Consider the following 16896-nt stretch of genomic DNA (forward strand, 5'->3'; position numbering starts at 1 on the left):
TCACTTTTATTAGTTACCGAGGACATGTCAAATTGTCAGTGAATGTGATTTCAGGAGCAAATTACTGCAGTTTTCTGCCGTATACAGATTTCTGCTGCCTATTAATCATTGAGGGAGATGTAGCAGAGAACGGTCTAGTTCTACTATGCACGGTTCTAAAGACCAACACATGAATACATCTCCCTCAATGCATCTTGTGGGAAAAGCATGAATAATATAAAGTTTCCTCTAATTAATGTACACCACTTTGTTATTATTTGTGTACAACCCGCTACTACTTTATATACAGCTCACCTAATAACTTTACACACAGAGCTGACCTAAGAATATATATAGCACCCTGCATGAATATATTATTATTATTTTATTATTTATTATTATTATATACTAGCTGTAGCTCCCGGCATTGTCTGGGATACAAAATAACTGCTCTTAGCTATAACAAAATAGAATGGGTTAGTAACAATTTTTTATATGTATCTATCTCTCTTTTTCTGACTGTCTCAGACTGACACTCTGTACCTGTCTCTCCGACTGTCTCTCTCTTCTTGATTATCTCTCTCTGTACTTGGCTGTTTCTCTCTGTACTTGGCTGTCTCTCTCTGTACTTGACTGTCTCTCACTGCCTATCTCTGTACTAGACTGTCTCTCACTGCCTCTCTCTGTACTTGACTGTCTCTGTGCTCAGCTGTCTCTCACGGTCTCTCTCTATACTTGACTATCTCTCACTGTCTTTATCTGTACTGGATTGTCTCTCACCTTTTCTCTCTCTGTACTTGACTTTCTTTCACTGTCTCTATCCATATTACCGCACACATAAGATGTATTGTACTCATTGCCTATAGGACCCAATCAAAGCTCAGAGCTCATATTAATAACCTGTGGGAAAATAGCAAGAAATCACGGCTCAGTTTCTAACTGCCACATCAGCAGCATACAATGGGGCTCATTTACTTACCCGTCTGCTTGAGTTCACCGAAAGTGCATTGTCCAATGATAATACACTGTGCTGTGACTCACTAAGATCGTGAGCCCGATATCCTGCATGTGTCACTTCCACGCTCAGGTCCGGCAGAGTTCACCTTCTTTTAAGTGGTGCATGTAAGTGCTTGGGCTTATGACACAATTTGAAAGTTAAAGCCTGCACTCAGTCCGAATCAGTCGGATCTTCTGATGGCGTGTCCCCCAATTTGTGTCGCATGGAAGCAGCGCAGCTGCGCCAAAAAACTATCCTGTGTGCCAAAAACCCAGCGCAGACATCTGTTAAATACCTGTCCAAGCCGTGCAATCCCCGAAATAGTTGCACAGTCCGACAAAAGTGAGTAGCACGACCCTTAGTAAATGAGCCCCAATGGCTCCTGTATATGGTGGTTAATACGTGTATTTTGGAAAGCGTGAGGTAAAATTTCACTTCAAAACCTAGTCTTTGGCATTCCCTGAGTCACCGAGAGTGGCTGTACAAAATTTGGTGATCGGAAATGCGAAAATCTGCCAGGTGCAGATTCCTTTAGCGGACATGCATACATACATACATATGCAACACCCCTGCCGATGCAAGGCAGAGTGGTTGTTGCGAATACGTCCCTATATGTAGCTTGCAACCTGTGTGGAGTCTGATCAACCCCACAGCAGGTCACTACACAACACGGGGAACACTGTAGCGGTAGTTCCTGCCTGGTAAGGCAGGAGTTAATTGTTTAATGTGATGTCTTTCCATCAGCCAATCACACCTGTTTTAATACCGTATTGTAAGCTGGGATGTAATTGGAGGAGTAACCACCACCTGACCAGTGGGAGTGATAAAACCCCTGGTCAGGAAAGTTCTAGAGATCAGTTAGTCTCTGAGAGAGACCAATACAGTGCAGCCAGTACACCAGATCAGACCAGTCTGACAGGAGTCAGTCAGTCAGACAAAGCAGAGCAAGAGAGCCAGCTCACTGCTTAAGCAGCTCTGAGGAGTTAGTGAGAGTAAATGGGTATCATTCTACCTTCAAGGGTGATATCTGAAGTAACCCAGGACAAGCTGAAGCATCTTACTAGGACACAGCTACCTCCCAGCCTGCCCTTGCATCCAGGCTGGCGATCAATCCCTGTGGTTCCCTCTCCAAGTGCATCCCCAGCCTGCTATCATTGTTAAGATTTGTTTAGCACATTTTCCACTGTTCCTGTTGGTTCCAATAAAGAACTGTAAGTTGCTTTTAGACAACGTCTGCCTCCTTCTGATCCCTCTTACTACGGCTGTCACCATCACGGGCACCCTATCCACCACACAGGGACTCATACTCCAGACACCAAAGGGTTGCCCCAGGGAGAACCACTATAACAGACTCTCCCTCATCATTTCTTGCCAACACCACCCTGCTGGAGACCTGCCAGGCTGTAGGACAGCCCTCCGGTCCCCATACCAAGCACCGTGACACTAGCGTGCCTAGGCCACAACCGTCAGCCACTCCGGTATCCCGGGCCCCGGCTGTCTCCAGGCCCCAAAGAAAAAGTCTAGGCCCCGGTGGGGGATGTTGCACATACATACATACATACAAGCGAGCACACACACACTCAGCTTTATATATAAGATACTAGCTGTAGAACCCAGCGCTGCCCGGGATAGGAAATAACTGCTCTTAGCTATAACTAAATAGAATGGATTAACAAAAAATATTTTTTATATATCTACACTCACCGGCCACTTTATTAGGTACACCTGTCCAACTGCTCGTTAACACTTAATTTCTAATCAGCCAATCACATGGCGGCAACTCAGTGCATTTAGGCATGTAGACATGGTCAAGACAATCTCCTGCAGTTCAAACCGAGCATCAGTATGGGGAAGAAAGGTGATTTGAGTGCCTTTGAACGTGGCATGGCTGTTGGTGCCAGAAGAGCTGGTCTGAGTATTTCAGAAACTGTTGATCTACTTGGATTTTCACTCACAAACATCTCTAGGGTTTACAGAGAATGGTCCGAAAAAGAAAAAACATCCAGTGAGCGGCAGTTCTGTGGGCGGAAATGCCTTGTTGATGCCAGAGGTCAGAGGAGAATGGGCAGACTGGTTCGAGCTGATAGAAAGGCAACAGTGACTCAAATCGCCATTCGTTAGGCAGAAGAGCACCTCTGAACGCACAGTACGTCGAACTTTGAGGCAGATGGGCTACAGCAGCAGAAAACCACACCGGGTGCCACTCCTTTCAGCTAAGAACAGGAAACTGAGGCTACAATTTGCACAAGCTCATCGAAATTGGACAGTAGAAGATTGGAAAAACGTTGCCTGGTCTGATGAGTCTCGATTTCTGCTGTGACATTCGGATGGTAGGGTCAGAATTTGGCGTCAACAACATGAAAGCATGGATCCATCCTGCCTTGTATCAACGGTTCAGGCTGGTGGTGGTGGTGTCATTTTCTTGGCACTCTTTGGGCCCCTTGGTACCAATTGAGCATCGTTGCAACGCCACAGCCTACCTGAGTATTGTTGCTGACCATGTCTATCCCTTTATGACCACAATGTCCCCAACATCTGATGGCTACTTTCAGCAGGATAATGCGCCATGTCATAAAGCTGGAATCATCTCAGACTGGTTTCTTGAACATGACAATGAGTTCACTGTACTCAAATGACCTCCACAGTCACCAGGTCTCAATCCAATAGAGCATCTTTGGGATGTGGTGGAACGGGAGATTCGCATCATGGATGTGCAGCCGACAAATCTGCGGCAACTGTGTGATGCCATCATGTCAATATGGACCAAAATCTCTGAGGAATGCTTCCAGCACCTTGTTGAATCTATGCCACGAAGAATTGAGGCAGTTCTGAAGGCAAAAGGGGGTCCAACCCGTTACTAGCATGGTGTACCTAATAAAGTGGCCGGTGAGTGTATGTCTGTGTCTCTCTGTCTCTGACCATCTCTGTCTCTTTCAGCAACTGCCATTGACCGTCTGAGTGACTGCCTCTGAAATTCTCTTACAGTGACTGCCTCCTTATTTGACTGTGTATCTGACTGTGACTGTTTCTGACTGTCACTTTGTCTATGGGGAGATTTATCAGTGGTGTCTGAGAGCAGAACTGTTCTAGTTGCCCATGGCAACCAATCAGACCTCAAGTTTCATTTTTGCACTGCTGTTTATAGAAAAAAAAACAGCTGATCTGTCATTGGTTTTCATGGGCAACTGGAACAGTTTTACCTCAGACATTTCTGATAAATCTCCCCCTATCTCTGCATACCTATCCGTATTACCTCAAACATAAGTTGTCTTCTACTCATTGGCTATAGTAACCAATCTCAGAACTCATATTAATGACCTGTGGCAAAATAGCAACCAATCATGGCTCAGTTTCTAACTGCCACAGAAGCAGCAGCAGCAGACAATACCTACTGTATATGGTGGTTAATAAGTGTATTTTGGAAAGCATAAGGTGAAAATTTTGTCTCAAAACCTAGTGTATGACGTTCCTTGAGTCACAGAGAGCGTCTGTGCAAACTTTGGTGATTGTAAATGTGATGTTGCAGATTCCTTTAGTGGACATACACGCATACACATATTATAAACAGCAGCCCTCCTCGCAGTTTATTCACTATCCAGCCTCCATATATGGATTTCTGCTCTCTAATTTTTTTTTTCATACAGCTTACCATTAGTAAATTTAAAGTAATAATCCGATCACTCTCCCATGCTGGTGAATGGAGGTTGCTGAGTCACAGCCACTGTCCAGGGATGCCAGTGGCGTGCAGGATCTGTGCTGCGTCACTCTGTATATCAATCGCCTCTGTGTTTTAAAGACACAAATGCAATAGATTTTTTTTAAATAGTCAGCAATGGGTCACAAATTGCCCACATAAGAGTAGGACACTCTCACACCTTCAGGGCTTGGCCATCGGCCGCCTGAATAAGATAGGTCTTATTTTCAGGGGAGGACTTAAATTTCTAAGCTTATTTACGGGGGGTGTCTTATTTTCAGGAAAACAAGGTAGTACCGTATACACTTGAGTATAAGCCGACCCGAGTATAAGCCGAGGCCCCTAATTTTACCACAAAAAACTGTGAAAACCTTTTGACTCGAGTATAAGCCGAGGGTGGGAAATGCATTGGTCACAGCCTCTCCAGTATGTAGCCAGCCAGCCCCTGCCCCAGTGTATATAGCTTGCCAGCCCCTGCCCCAGTGTATATAGCCTGCCAGCCCCTGACCCAGTGTATATAGCCTGCCAGCCCCTGCCCCAGTGTATATAGCCCCCCCCCCCTTCCCCGTTGCGCAGCACAACAATACCGGATGGATCGCACAGAAGATCCACGGGTGCCGCCAGAAAGGCAAGTTTTGATTTATTTATTTTTTTGACTCGAGTATAAGCCGAGTTTGGGTTTTTCAGCACATTTTTTGTGCTGAAAAACTAGGCTTATACTCGAGTATATAAGGTACTTGAAAAAGTCACATAATATTTGTGAAAGTACAACAAAGTCACTCAGCTGTGTTCTACAACTGTATTTTGGAGTCTATAAAATGTGAAACTTTCAGAAAATGAACTGAAACTAGTTTTTCTATTCCAGGGACTTCTGGGAAAGAAATGGAAGATGAGTAAAGAATGAATACACACAATAATTTCCAGATGATTTTTTCTTCACTCAATGAATAACTTTCACTGTCATTGATTTACTTTCTTTAATCATAAAAATGAATAAAATAGATGAGTAGAACTGCACACAACTGTGAATGTTTCTTTGAAGTGACTAATTCCTAATCTCAGATGTTCAGGATATTGCTACTAATGTTAGAATATCAATGTTATACACACAGTATGAGAGTTCTGTGGCAGGAATTTACACTAAGCTCAGGTCAGATGTGTCAAACTGCTGTGAGGTATAACCGGACTATAAGGCGCACCACCAATAAATGCCTGCTAAGACATTTAGGTTCTAGGTCCATATATAAGGCGCACCGGATTATAAGGTGCACTGGATTATAAGGCGCAGCGCAATAAGTGAGACAGTAAATGAAACAAAACTCAGACCATAAGTCAAACTTTATTTAACTCTTTCACAATAACTCTCAACATGTTCAGTTGTAACTGCAATTCAACATATTTACTTTTTCAGTACACTTCTCCACCACAAATCCATCAAAATTTTCATCTTCAGTATCAGAGTTTAACAGTTGGGCAATTTTGGCATCAAGCATGCTCGGGTTCCCCTCCTCATCATCATCCGGGTCGGTCTTGTTGCTGATGCTTAGCTCTTCTGAAAGCTCTGATGATACTGAAGCCTGATATCTTCTCCCAGGCATCCACGATCCACTTGCACGTAGTGGCATAACTTGCCCAGCGTTGCCTCCTGTTGTTGGTAAATTTGTCGTCACCTTCTGTCATCCATTGCTCCCATGCAGATCGCAATTTCACTTTAAATGACCTGGTGACACCAATAACTAGCGGCTGGAGCTCTTTGGTTAATCCACCCGGAATGTCAGCAAAATCCGTTTTTTTTACTCAGGCTTTGACAGTATTGGTCACATAGGCGCACATAGAATCAAAGACCAATAGGGATGGAGATATGTGAAAAAAGCCACCCAGTCTCTTTACCTAGACCTCCCTTAGCCACTAAATCATCTTCTCCTCGTCCTTCCAGCCCTTTGGGTTAGCCTTGATGATGACACCTCTTGAAAATGACCATGGGTGGTAATTTCTGGCCATTAGCCTGACAGACAAGAACTACAGTGAAGATGATTTCTTGCTTCCTGTGGTATATATAGATACCGTACTGGTCCCTGTATTCTCAACAGTACGTGTTGCGTCACGTGCTAACGCTGTGGCTTTGAGTCGAATAGAAACAGTGGAGACACTTCTACTTGTGATTCTCTGTTCGATAACCCACTGTTCTATGTTGTCCTCCAAATGTGCCAATCTTGCTTTGTCTCCTTGGAAACTCAGTTTGGTCTTCTTTACCTGGCATAGGGCATCTTCTTGTTTGCTCCACTGCACCATAGATTCATTAACGTTAAATTCTCACGCAGGTGCCCTATTTCCTTATAGCTTTAAGCTTAAATTCTGCATCATTAGCATGTCTCTTAACAAGAGGCATTTTTAGGTTAGTGGGTATAAAAAAATATATTAAATGCACTTACACTTGGCTTTCCTTTGAAATGCAGTAACTAAGAATGACCAGAGCTGGCAGACCTGTGCACAGTTCAAGACAGCTGCAGATCCAGGCAAACGTGTCACAGAGCTCCGATTAATGTTGCAAGGGTGAAGCAGCAGGGGTTAAGCTGTCTCCCTCGGCCCCTTCTCTTTCCCTCCTCAGGCAGGGTGTTAGTCCTGTGGGGTTCCCTGTGGGGACCCGGTGTACAGTGTGGGCTGGTGCAGGATATTACTGGTGCGGAGCTCTTAAACACTCTTAAATAGACAGTACGTCTTTATTTATGATCAAAGGATTTTTTGTGCACCTTATAGTCTGAAAAATACAATAGTATCACACATTTGAAGTACTTATCTTAGTACCATTGGAGGTCTACTCACACAAACTGACAACATCACACAACTTTTTCCCATGTTGCTTTGGAATCTACACGCAGCAACTTTCACATGTGAAAGCTCCATCACAAAATGGAGTAATCTGCAAGATGGCCAACACAGGATACTACAACTCCCATGAACCCTTTAGTTTTCAGTAATAGCCTCTCCCTCTCATGCTGAGCTTCCAGTGACCTGGACTATGTTACCATAGTAACAGCAACTAATAAAATACATGTTTCTATCACTTACTCTAGGTATATCTGCACATTAATTCAGCCCCAACGAGATGACGTGTCACATACACTTGATAAGTACCTCCATATATCGGTGCTGGTTGCCTCCATGTACACCATCATGCAATCCTCATCACTTAAAAACTATCTCCTCCAACATACAGTCCCATGTAAAACACACTGGGGCACATTTACTTACAAAGTCGAACAGTTGAACTAAAATTGCTATTTCCGTGTTTAAGGGACAGGAGGAAGATGGGAGGCTAGAGGACTAGAGGCTATAGGAGGAGGCTGGGGGACAGGAGGCTGCTGGAGGACAGTAGGAGGCTGAAGGACCAGAGGCTAGAGGAGAACATGTGGCTACAGGAGGAGGCTGGAGGACAGGAGGAGCCTGGAGAAAAGGAGACTACAGGAGGATACAGGAGGACAGGGGGCTACAGGAGGAGGCTGGGGGTCAGGGGACAACAGGAGGAGGAGGAGGCAAAGGACAGGAGGCCACAAGAGGAGACTAGAAGACAGGAGGCTACAGGTAGAGGAAGATAGAGAACTGGAGCCACACCATATGAGGAGGGGAGGGGGTATGAGTATAGATACTATTATGTGTAAGTTTAAGGAAATAATTAAAATAAAACAAATGTAAAGGGAGGATAAAAATAAAGAGGGGTTTTATGTGTTGCAGAGTTACTTTAGGGGGTATTTTATGGGTCCATGGGGATGTTAGCCAAAGTAAGGGGGCATTATACTCTGTAGGGGCCATTAAGGTCAATATTAAGGTGGGACAATGGGCGTAGTTTAGAGAAAGCGGGAAATGATTTTTGTCCTTCTTTCTCTCGCCCATAAGTTGGGAGATATGGTGAAGACATCCCTCCTGGCCCCCTTCCCCAGCCTCCTAACATTCCCCACGTAAATGCACCCCCTTGTGCCTCCAGCCCCAATAACTCACATTACTATTCTCCCCTGCACATTCAGTCCTGTTCTGCCTCACACCTTTACTTCTTTCCTCCATTAACTGACCTGTCAGCACAGATATCTGAAGCCTCTCTGCTTGTTCTGTCCTATGCAGAATGTTTAGGTTTCCATTTGCATTGTATGGTTGGTAACAGCACCATTTACAATTGTTTTAATGTATTTCTCAGCATTTAGTTTTATGGCATTATGGGAAGTCTCCTGAGGCATTGTGGGCGTTTCTTGTCCTGTATTCTGTATTAGGAAAATCTTCTTTCCTCATGATAGACAAGGTGAGGTGCCAGTTCCATTACTTGTTTTGAACCTCATTATAAACAGCCTGTTCCAGCATACACTCACCGGCCACTTTATTAGGTACACCTGTCCAACTGCTCGTTAACACTTAATTTCTAATCAGCCAATCACATGGCGGCAACTCAGTGCATTTAGGCATGTAGACATGGTCAAGACAATCTCCTGCAGTTCAAACCGAGCATCAGTATGGGGAAGAAAGGTGATTTGAGTGCCTTTGAACGTGGCATGGTTGTTGGTGCCAGAAGGGCTGGTCTGAGTATTTCAGAAACTGCTGATCTACTGGGATTTTCACGCACAACCATCTCTAGGATTTACAGAGAATGGTCCGAAAAAGAAAAAACATCCAGTGAGCGACAGTTCTGTGGGCGGAAATGCCTTTTTGATGCCAGAGGTCAGAGGAGAATGGGCAGACTGGTTCGAGCTGATAGAAAGGCAACAGTGACTCAAATCGCCACTCGTTACAACCAAGGTAGGCAGAAGAGCATCTCTGAACGCACAGTACGTCGAACTTTGAGGCAGAAGGGCTACAGCAGCAGAAGACCACCAGAGTTCACTGTACTCAAATGGCCTCCACAGTTACCAGATCTCAATCCAATAGAGCATCTTTGGGATGTGGTGGAACGGGAGATTCGCATCATGGATGTGCAGCCGACAAATCTGCGGCAACTGTGTGATGCCATCATATCAATATGGACCAAAATCTCTGAGGAATGCTTCCAGCACCTTGTTGAATCTATGCCACGAAGAATTGAGGCAGTTCTGAAGGCAAAAGGGGGTCCAACCCGTTACGAGCATGGTGTACCTAATAAAGTGGCCGGTGAGTGTATATCTGGGGCAGGCAGGGAGCATTAGTTATATGGAGGGGGCATTATTGTATATCTGGGGCGTGCTGGGGGCATTAATTATATGTCTGGGGCAGGCAGGGGGCATTTATTATATGTCTGGGGTAGGCTGGGGCCATTCATTATATGTCTGGGGCGGGCAGGGGCCATTCATTCTATGTCTGGGGCGGGCAGGGGCCATTCATTCTATGTCTGGGGTAGGCTGGGGCCATTCATTCTATGTCTGGGGTAGGCTGGGGCCATTCATTCTATGTCTGGGGTAGGCTGGGGCCATTCATTCTATGTCTGGGGTAGGCTGGGGCCATTTATTCTATGTCTGGGGTAGGCTGGGGCCATTCATTCTATGTCTGGGGTAGGCTGGGGCCATTCATTCTATGTCTGGGGTAGGCTGGGGCCATTCATTCTATGTCTGGGGTAGGCTGGGGCCATTCATTCTATGTCTGGGGTAGGCTGGGGTAGGAGAGAAAGAAGAAATAAAATATCCTATACCATTACAGTATGTTACATTATGGGGGTTACATTTGTGTGGTACTAATATTTCAGGGGGCTCTATTACGGTATTTGGGGCACAGTATTGGTGGTAGCAGAAGAAGGGAGAGTTAAGGGACAATGGGAAAGTACAGAACATAAGACGTCTGTGTGGTAAACTTTGCAGGAATGCTGTGTACCTGAAGGAAGAGACAAGGTGATGGTGGAACTAATGGAGAAGATGAGGAAAGAGTACAATCCGAGGATACGTCACCTGATGTCACTGGATGCAATAGTTGAGGATCTCATGTGTTTTCTGTAGCTGTATATGATAAATACAGATTTTTTTTCATGTTCGCTTCTGTGTATATATGTAGTATTATAGTAGCAAATCAAAGAAGTAGCAGCACTCGGTGTCAAATTCGAAGGTGTTTATTCACCAGGTGAAAGTACAGCAACGTTTCAGCTAACTCAATGTAGCCATTCTCAAGCAGTGATAAGGGTGTTACATGGCGGGTTTATATCCCCCGCAGGATGTGACGTCAGGGATGACGTTTAACAATATAATATACATTAACCTCTTAACGCTCAGCGTCCGATATATCGGACGCTGAGCTCAGTGACTTAGCGCTCAGCGTCCGATATATCAGACGCTGAGCCGATGCCGGTTCAGCTCAAGATTTGAGCCAAACCGGCATCGGGAAACACGGGGTGCCGGCTGTGACTGATAGCCGGCACCCCAGTGTAACACCCGCGATCGGAGTTGTCTCTGATCGCGGGTGATTAACCCGTTAAATGCCGCGGTCATCGCGACCGCGGCATCTAACATGCATATGGGGTGTCTTTCCCCCACGATCGCCCCCCCCGAATAATTTTCGGGGGGCACCGATCACTGCTACGGTATCACTGGGGTCCGATCTGGACCCCAGTGTTACCTGCAGGAACTGCCGGTAAGATGGCGTCTGTGACGTCATCTTACTGGCAGAGTGCCACCCTATGCAAGTACATAGGCTGACACTGATAATGCCCTGCAATACATAAGTATTGCAGGGTATTATTATGAACAAGCAATCAGATGATTGCTTGTTCATTTTCCATGGTGGAAAAAGTAAAAAAAAAAATTATTCAATAAAAAAATAAAGTAATAAATCACCAAAAATGCCCAAAAGCCCCAAAACATATAAAGAGACATATAACTAAAAAAAAAGTCTAAATCATAACACAAACCCCACATATATAGTATCACCGCGTCCGTAACAACCCGTAGAATAAAAATAAATAATTATTGAACCCGCACGATGAACGCCGTAAAAGAAAACTGTTATAAACCCTCCAAAAATTATGATTTTTACCTATTCAATCCCACAAAAAATGCTATAAAAAGTGATCACAAAAACATATGTACTCTAAAATGATACTGGTGCAAAGTACAACGTGTCCCGCAAAAAACAAGCCATCAAACAGCTCCGTAGAAAAAACCTAAACAAAGTTATGCCACTTGGAATATGGCAATACAAAAATGATAGATTTTTCCCCACAATAGGGTTTTATTTTACAAATTTAGTAAAACGCAAGAAAATTTATTCGTGTCTGGTATCCCCGTTATCGTATCGACCCATAGAATGAAGATAATATAATTATTAGTCTATACGGTGAACACCACAAAAAAAAAAGTAAAAAAACCAGTAGAGAATTGATGCTTTTCTACTCCTGCTCTCAAAAAGAAGTTCCTAAATTTTCAAAAATAGGTGATACCAACCCCAAAATGGTAACATTGGAAAAAGCATCTCATCCCGCAAAAAAAATGCCGTCACATGACCCTAATAGCGCAAAAGCGAAAATTTTACAGCCTTCAAAAGAGGCCAATGAGGAAAGTAAAATCCTGGCAGCTGCAGGGTGCTCCTTCCCTTCTGCGCCTCACTGTGTGCCCATAAAACAAGTCACGGCCACATGTGGGGGGTCTTTGCACTCGGGAGAAATTGTAGAACAAATTGTATGGTGGGTTTTGTATTTTTATATTTTGGAAATGTGTAAATTTTAGGGCTAAATGAACGTATAACCGGCACAATTTGACTATTCTAAATTTCGCCTCCATTTTGATGTAATTACTATGAAGATCTCAAGGGGTTAACAATCTTCGTAAAATCTGTTTCTGATAGCTTGAGGGGTGCAGATTTGAAATTGGGTTGGTTATATGGGGGGTTTTGATGCTAAATATGTAAATTTTCATTCAAAACTGTATTTATCCCCAAAATAGTCAATTCTGAAAATCCGGAAAAGCGCTATTCGATTTGTAAGCCGCGTGACATCAAAATAAATTATCCAGACATTTCAAAAATGGTGAAAATGTAAAGTAGTCATATGGGAAATGTTATTCAGCAATTTATTTAGGTGGTAAATCTATCTGCCTGAAAACGCAATGATTTCAAATTTCAAAAATGGCAAATTTTTCAGAAAATTCATCATATTTTCTTTTTTTTTGTAAATAAACGCAAAACTTATCAGCCAAAATTTACCACTAAAATGAAGCACAACATGTGGGGGAAAAAAAATCTCAGAATCGTTTTGATAAGTAACAGTGTTCAAAAGTTATAACCATATAAAGCGACGCAGGTCAGAATCCAAAAAATGGGACTGAGCCTTAAGCTGTAAAATGGCTGCGTCCTTAAGGGGTTAAAGTTGTGCATAATGCAAACATAATATAAATGATAAAGTTGTGCATTATTCGTGATGAGTAGTGAGATGACACACAACACAACTTTATCATTTCACTGTATACATTCTAATGTATCAATATATTATGTTTGCAATAAATGATCAATTGCACAGCCATAAATACTAAACATATCAATACATTAGTGCATAAAGGAAGACCTTCTTTTGCTATTTCTTTGTACGGAACGAACATTCAGAAGTGAAGGCTTTCCGTGCAAAAAAGGGTGACTGCAATCAGAGAAAAACATTAAAATTACATTCTTCATTTATTCCATTAGGATTTAATGTTTCAAATTTATAAATCCAATGGATTTCCCGTTGGAGGAGGCGTCTTTTCATACTTTCTTTATCATTAGCTTCTACTTGCTCTAACACAGTCCATTTTAAATCTGATACATTGTGTCTATGCTCAAAAAATGCCTCGCTACTGAGGTCTCATAATGTTTCTTTCCCTTCTTTTCTATTGGGTTTTGAGTTAGATTTTTTTCATAGTTCTTAATGGCTGACTTATGTTCGTTAATACGAATTTTTATTTGTCTGGACGTTTTCCCTATATACGCTTTCCCGCATGGACATTTAATCATATAGATCATATAGTCCCTCTACTTGGATGTGAGATCTTATCACCTTTTATTATTGAACTGCAGTTCTGACATGCGAGGCACGGGAAAGTTCCAGTGTGTCTCGGATGCAGAAATTCTTGTTTAGAAAGTTTTTTCTTTTTTATATCTGCTCTAACAATGTGGTTTGCTATAGATTTTCCTTTTTTATATACAAAACGTGGGCGATCGACAAATAGCTTATTGAATTTTGGATCACATTTCAATAAATTCCAGTGTTTTAATATTGTTTTCTTAATTAATTTAGCATGGTTGTCATATGTAGAGATAGTAGAGATAGGTAGTCTACCCGGTTGTATCCTTTTGCTGCAAATTTTTCTATTAGCCTCTCTTTATGTTTCTCATATTCACTGTCTTTATCGCAAATGCGTGTGAATTGTCCTCTAGGAATCCCATTGAAGACTTTGGGATTGTGAAAGCTTTTTCGATCTAACAAATTGTTTCTATCTGTTTCTTTTGTAAATAACGTGGTTGTAATCTTATTAGTGTCCGTTCTCTGGACTAGTACATCTAAAAAGCTAATCTCATTATGGTTCACTTCACATGTAAATTCAATCAGTTTATGTTGGACATTAAGGAAAGAAACCCATTCCCTAAGCTCACATTCTGTGCCTCCCCATACCACGAACACGTCATCCACGTATCTAAGCCATAGCTAAGAGTGGTGGCTGTGTTGGTGGATGGGGAGGCACCGATCTTCAAAAACAGACATAAAGATATTTGCCAAGCTTGGTGCAACAGGAGACCCCATTGAGGTCCCCTGTAATTGTAGAAAAAAGTCTGAATCGAACCTGAAATAATTCTTTTTTAAGACAAATTCTAGTAGTCCTATCAGTGTTAAGTAGTGTTACTAAATATTATTGATAAAACTATGGCCAAATGTCTAATTAATGACTCCCCAAGAATACCCCTATTGTATTTACTTCCTAAGATACATAAAAATGCTAAAACCCCTCCAGGGCGTCCTATCGTCTCTGGAGTTAATTCTCTTTTCAGTCCCCTCGCTACATATATCGATAGCTTTCTTCAACCTATCGTCACGTTGTCTGACAGATACTAGCGATTTCCTAAGAAGTATTCAGTCCTTGGAACTAAATGATGTTACCTTACTCTGTACAATGGACATTAAAAGTCTGTATACGAATATTCCTACAGAAGAATGTATTCAAATAATCCGTGCAAAAATGTGTGAAGATGCTAATCTCTCAAATATGAAAATTAAATTTCTGATAGGACTACTAGAATTTGTCTTAAAAAAGAATTATTTCAGGTTTGATTCAGACTTTTTTCTACAATTACAGGGGACCTCAATGGGGTCTCCTGTTGCACCAAGCTTGGCAAATATCTTTATGTCTGTTTTTGAAGATCGGTGCCTCCCCATCCACCAGCACAGCCACCACTCTAAGGCTGCATTCACACGACCGTTGAAAAACGGCCGTATATACGGGCGTATATTCTTCCAGAATACGCTACCATTCATTCCTATGGGAGATACGGTGATACAAAGAATTGCCCTGTTTGTCACTGTAACGTACCGTACCGTATGTGAGCCGTATAAAAAGATAGAGCATGTCCTGTTTTTTCACGTTCTTGCGGCCGTATGCCCCATTGAAGTCTATGGGAACGTATAAAATACGGGTGACATACGTTGTGGCCACCGTATGCTGCCGTATATACGTTCTGTATCTAGGAATACCAGGAACTAGGGGAGGGGAGGACTTTCCTGGGAGTCAGAAGCAACATGGCTTATGTGCAGATGGAGAGGCTCCTGGCTCTGGTGCAAGCGCACCCTATCCTATGGGATAAGCGATTGGAAGACTTCCACAACCGTGCCCTCAAGCACAAAAAGTGGGAGGAGATTACTGCAATACTGTTGCCGGACGAATGGGCTAGTAGCAGTACCCGGGAACGTGCATCTCTTGGTAAGCTAATTACCCTGCCCTGCAGCCATGTGCATACCCCACCCCTGCTGATCCCTGCTGCCATGCGCATGACCTTCCCCTGCAGACATTTGTAATGCATAATCCCAGCCTCCATGTGCTCTGTATCACCCCTGCAGCCATGTGCCCTGTATTAGCCCTGCAGCCATAAGGCCTGTATCACCTCTGCAGGCATGTGGCCTGTATCACCCCTGCAGCCATGTGCCCTGTATCACCCCTGCAGCCATGTGCCCTGTATCACCCCTGCAGCCATCAGGCCTGTATCACCCCTGCAGCCATGTGCCCTGTATCACCCCTGCAGCCATGTGCCCTGTATCACCCCTGCAGCCATGTGCCCTGTATCACCCCTGCAGCCATGTGCCCTGTATCACCCCTGCAGCCATGTGCCCTGTATCACCCCTGCAGCCATGTGCCCTGTATCACCCCTGCAGCCATCAGGCCTGTATCACCCATGCAGCCATGTGCCCTGTATCACCCCTGCAGCCATGTGCCCTGTATCACCCCTGCAGCCAGCAGGCCTGTATCACCCCTGCAGCCATGTGCCCTGTATTACCCCTTCAGCCATGTGCCCTGTATCACCCCTGCAGCCATGTGGCCTGTATCACCCCTGCAGCCATGTGCCCTGTATCACCCCTGCAGCCATGTGCCCTGTATCACCCCTGCAGCCATCAGGCCTGTATCACCCATGCAGCCATGTGCCCTGTATCACCCCTGCAGCCATGTGCCCTGTATCACCCCTGCAGCCATGTGCCCTGTATCACCCCTGCAGCCATGTGCCCTGTATCACCCCTGCAGCCATGTGCCCTGTATCACCCCTGCAGCCATGTGCCCTGTACCTTCTTATTACTATTCTGTATGATTGCTTGAAACCGCAAATGAATAAAAACTTCTTTTTTTTTATAGTAAAAAAGGTCTCCACACGCTGGGTCTCAGCAAGAGACCAATATAAGAGGGAAAAGTCAGAGAAAGGGAGAAGTGGCAGTGGGAAACTGCACAAGAAACCGTACCTCTACACAAGTTTCTTACGTTTTTTGGATGTGGTGATGGACGTTGGAGAGTAAGTTATCAAAATATATTTTTATTTTAAAGCATTATTAATAAAAGAATTGTAAGTTCTTGTGTCCTCAGAATTGTCGTTGCATCAATGCACTATAGAATATGTGCACAAATTTTAAATTTTTTTTTTTTCTCTAGAACTGCGGATAATTTAGAGGAATCCGCCTCTATGCAGACTGGGGAAGATGTGGTGGAGGAGTCCTTTGAAGAGCAGCCAGAGGATCTATCCACCCAGTCACCAACACCTCAACCTCCATCTACACCACCACCAC

The 16896-nt window shown here is 43.6% G+C and overlaps 1 long non-coding RNA gene across 1 annotated transcript in view; it reads left to right on the top strand.

The window, feature by feature from the left end:
• Positions 1-16896, top strand: part of LOC140128975 (uncharacterized) — a 227204-nt gene extending 210308 nt beyond the window's left edge. Inside the window, exons 2-3 of the long non-coding RNA XR_011855220.1 lie at positions 16472-16625; positions 16763-16896. This is a non-coding gene — a long non-coding RNA (uncharacterized lncRNA). The remainder of the gene's footprint in view (positions 1-16471; positions 16626-16762) is intronic.

This window comes from Engystomops pustulosus, chromosome 4 (assembly GCF_040894005.1).
Source record: "Engystomops pustulosus chromosome 4, aEngPut4.maternal, whole genome shotgun sequence".
NCBI lineage: Eukaryota > Metazoa > Chordata > Amphibia > Anura > Leptodactylidae > Engystomops > Engystomops pustulosus.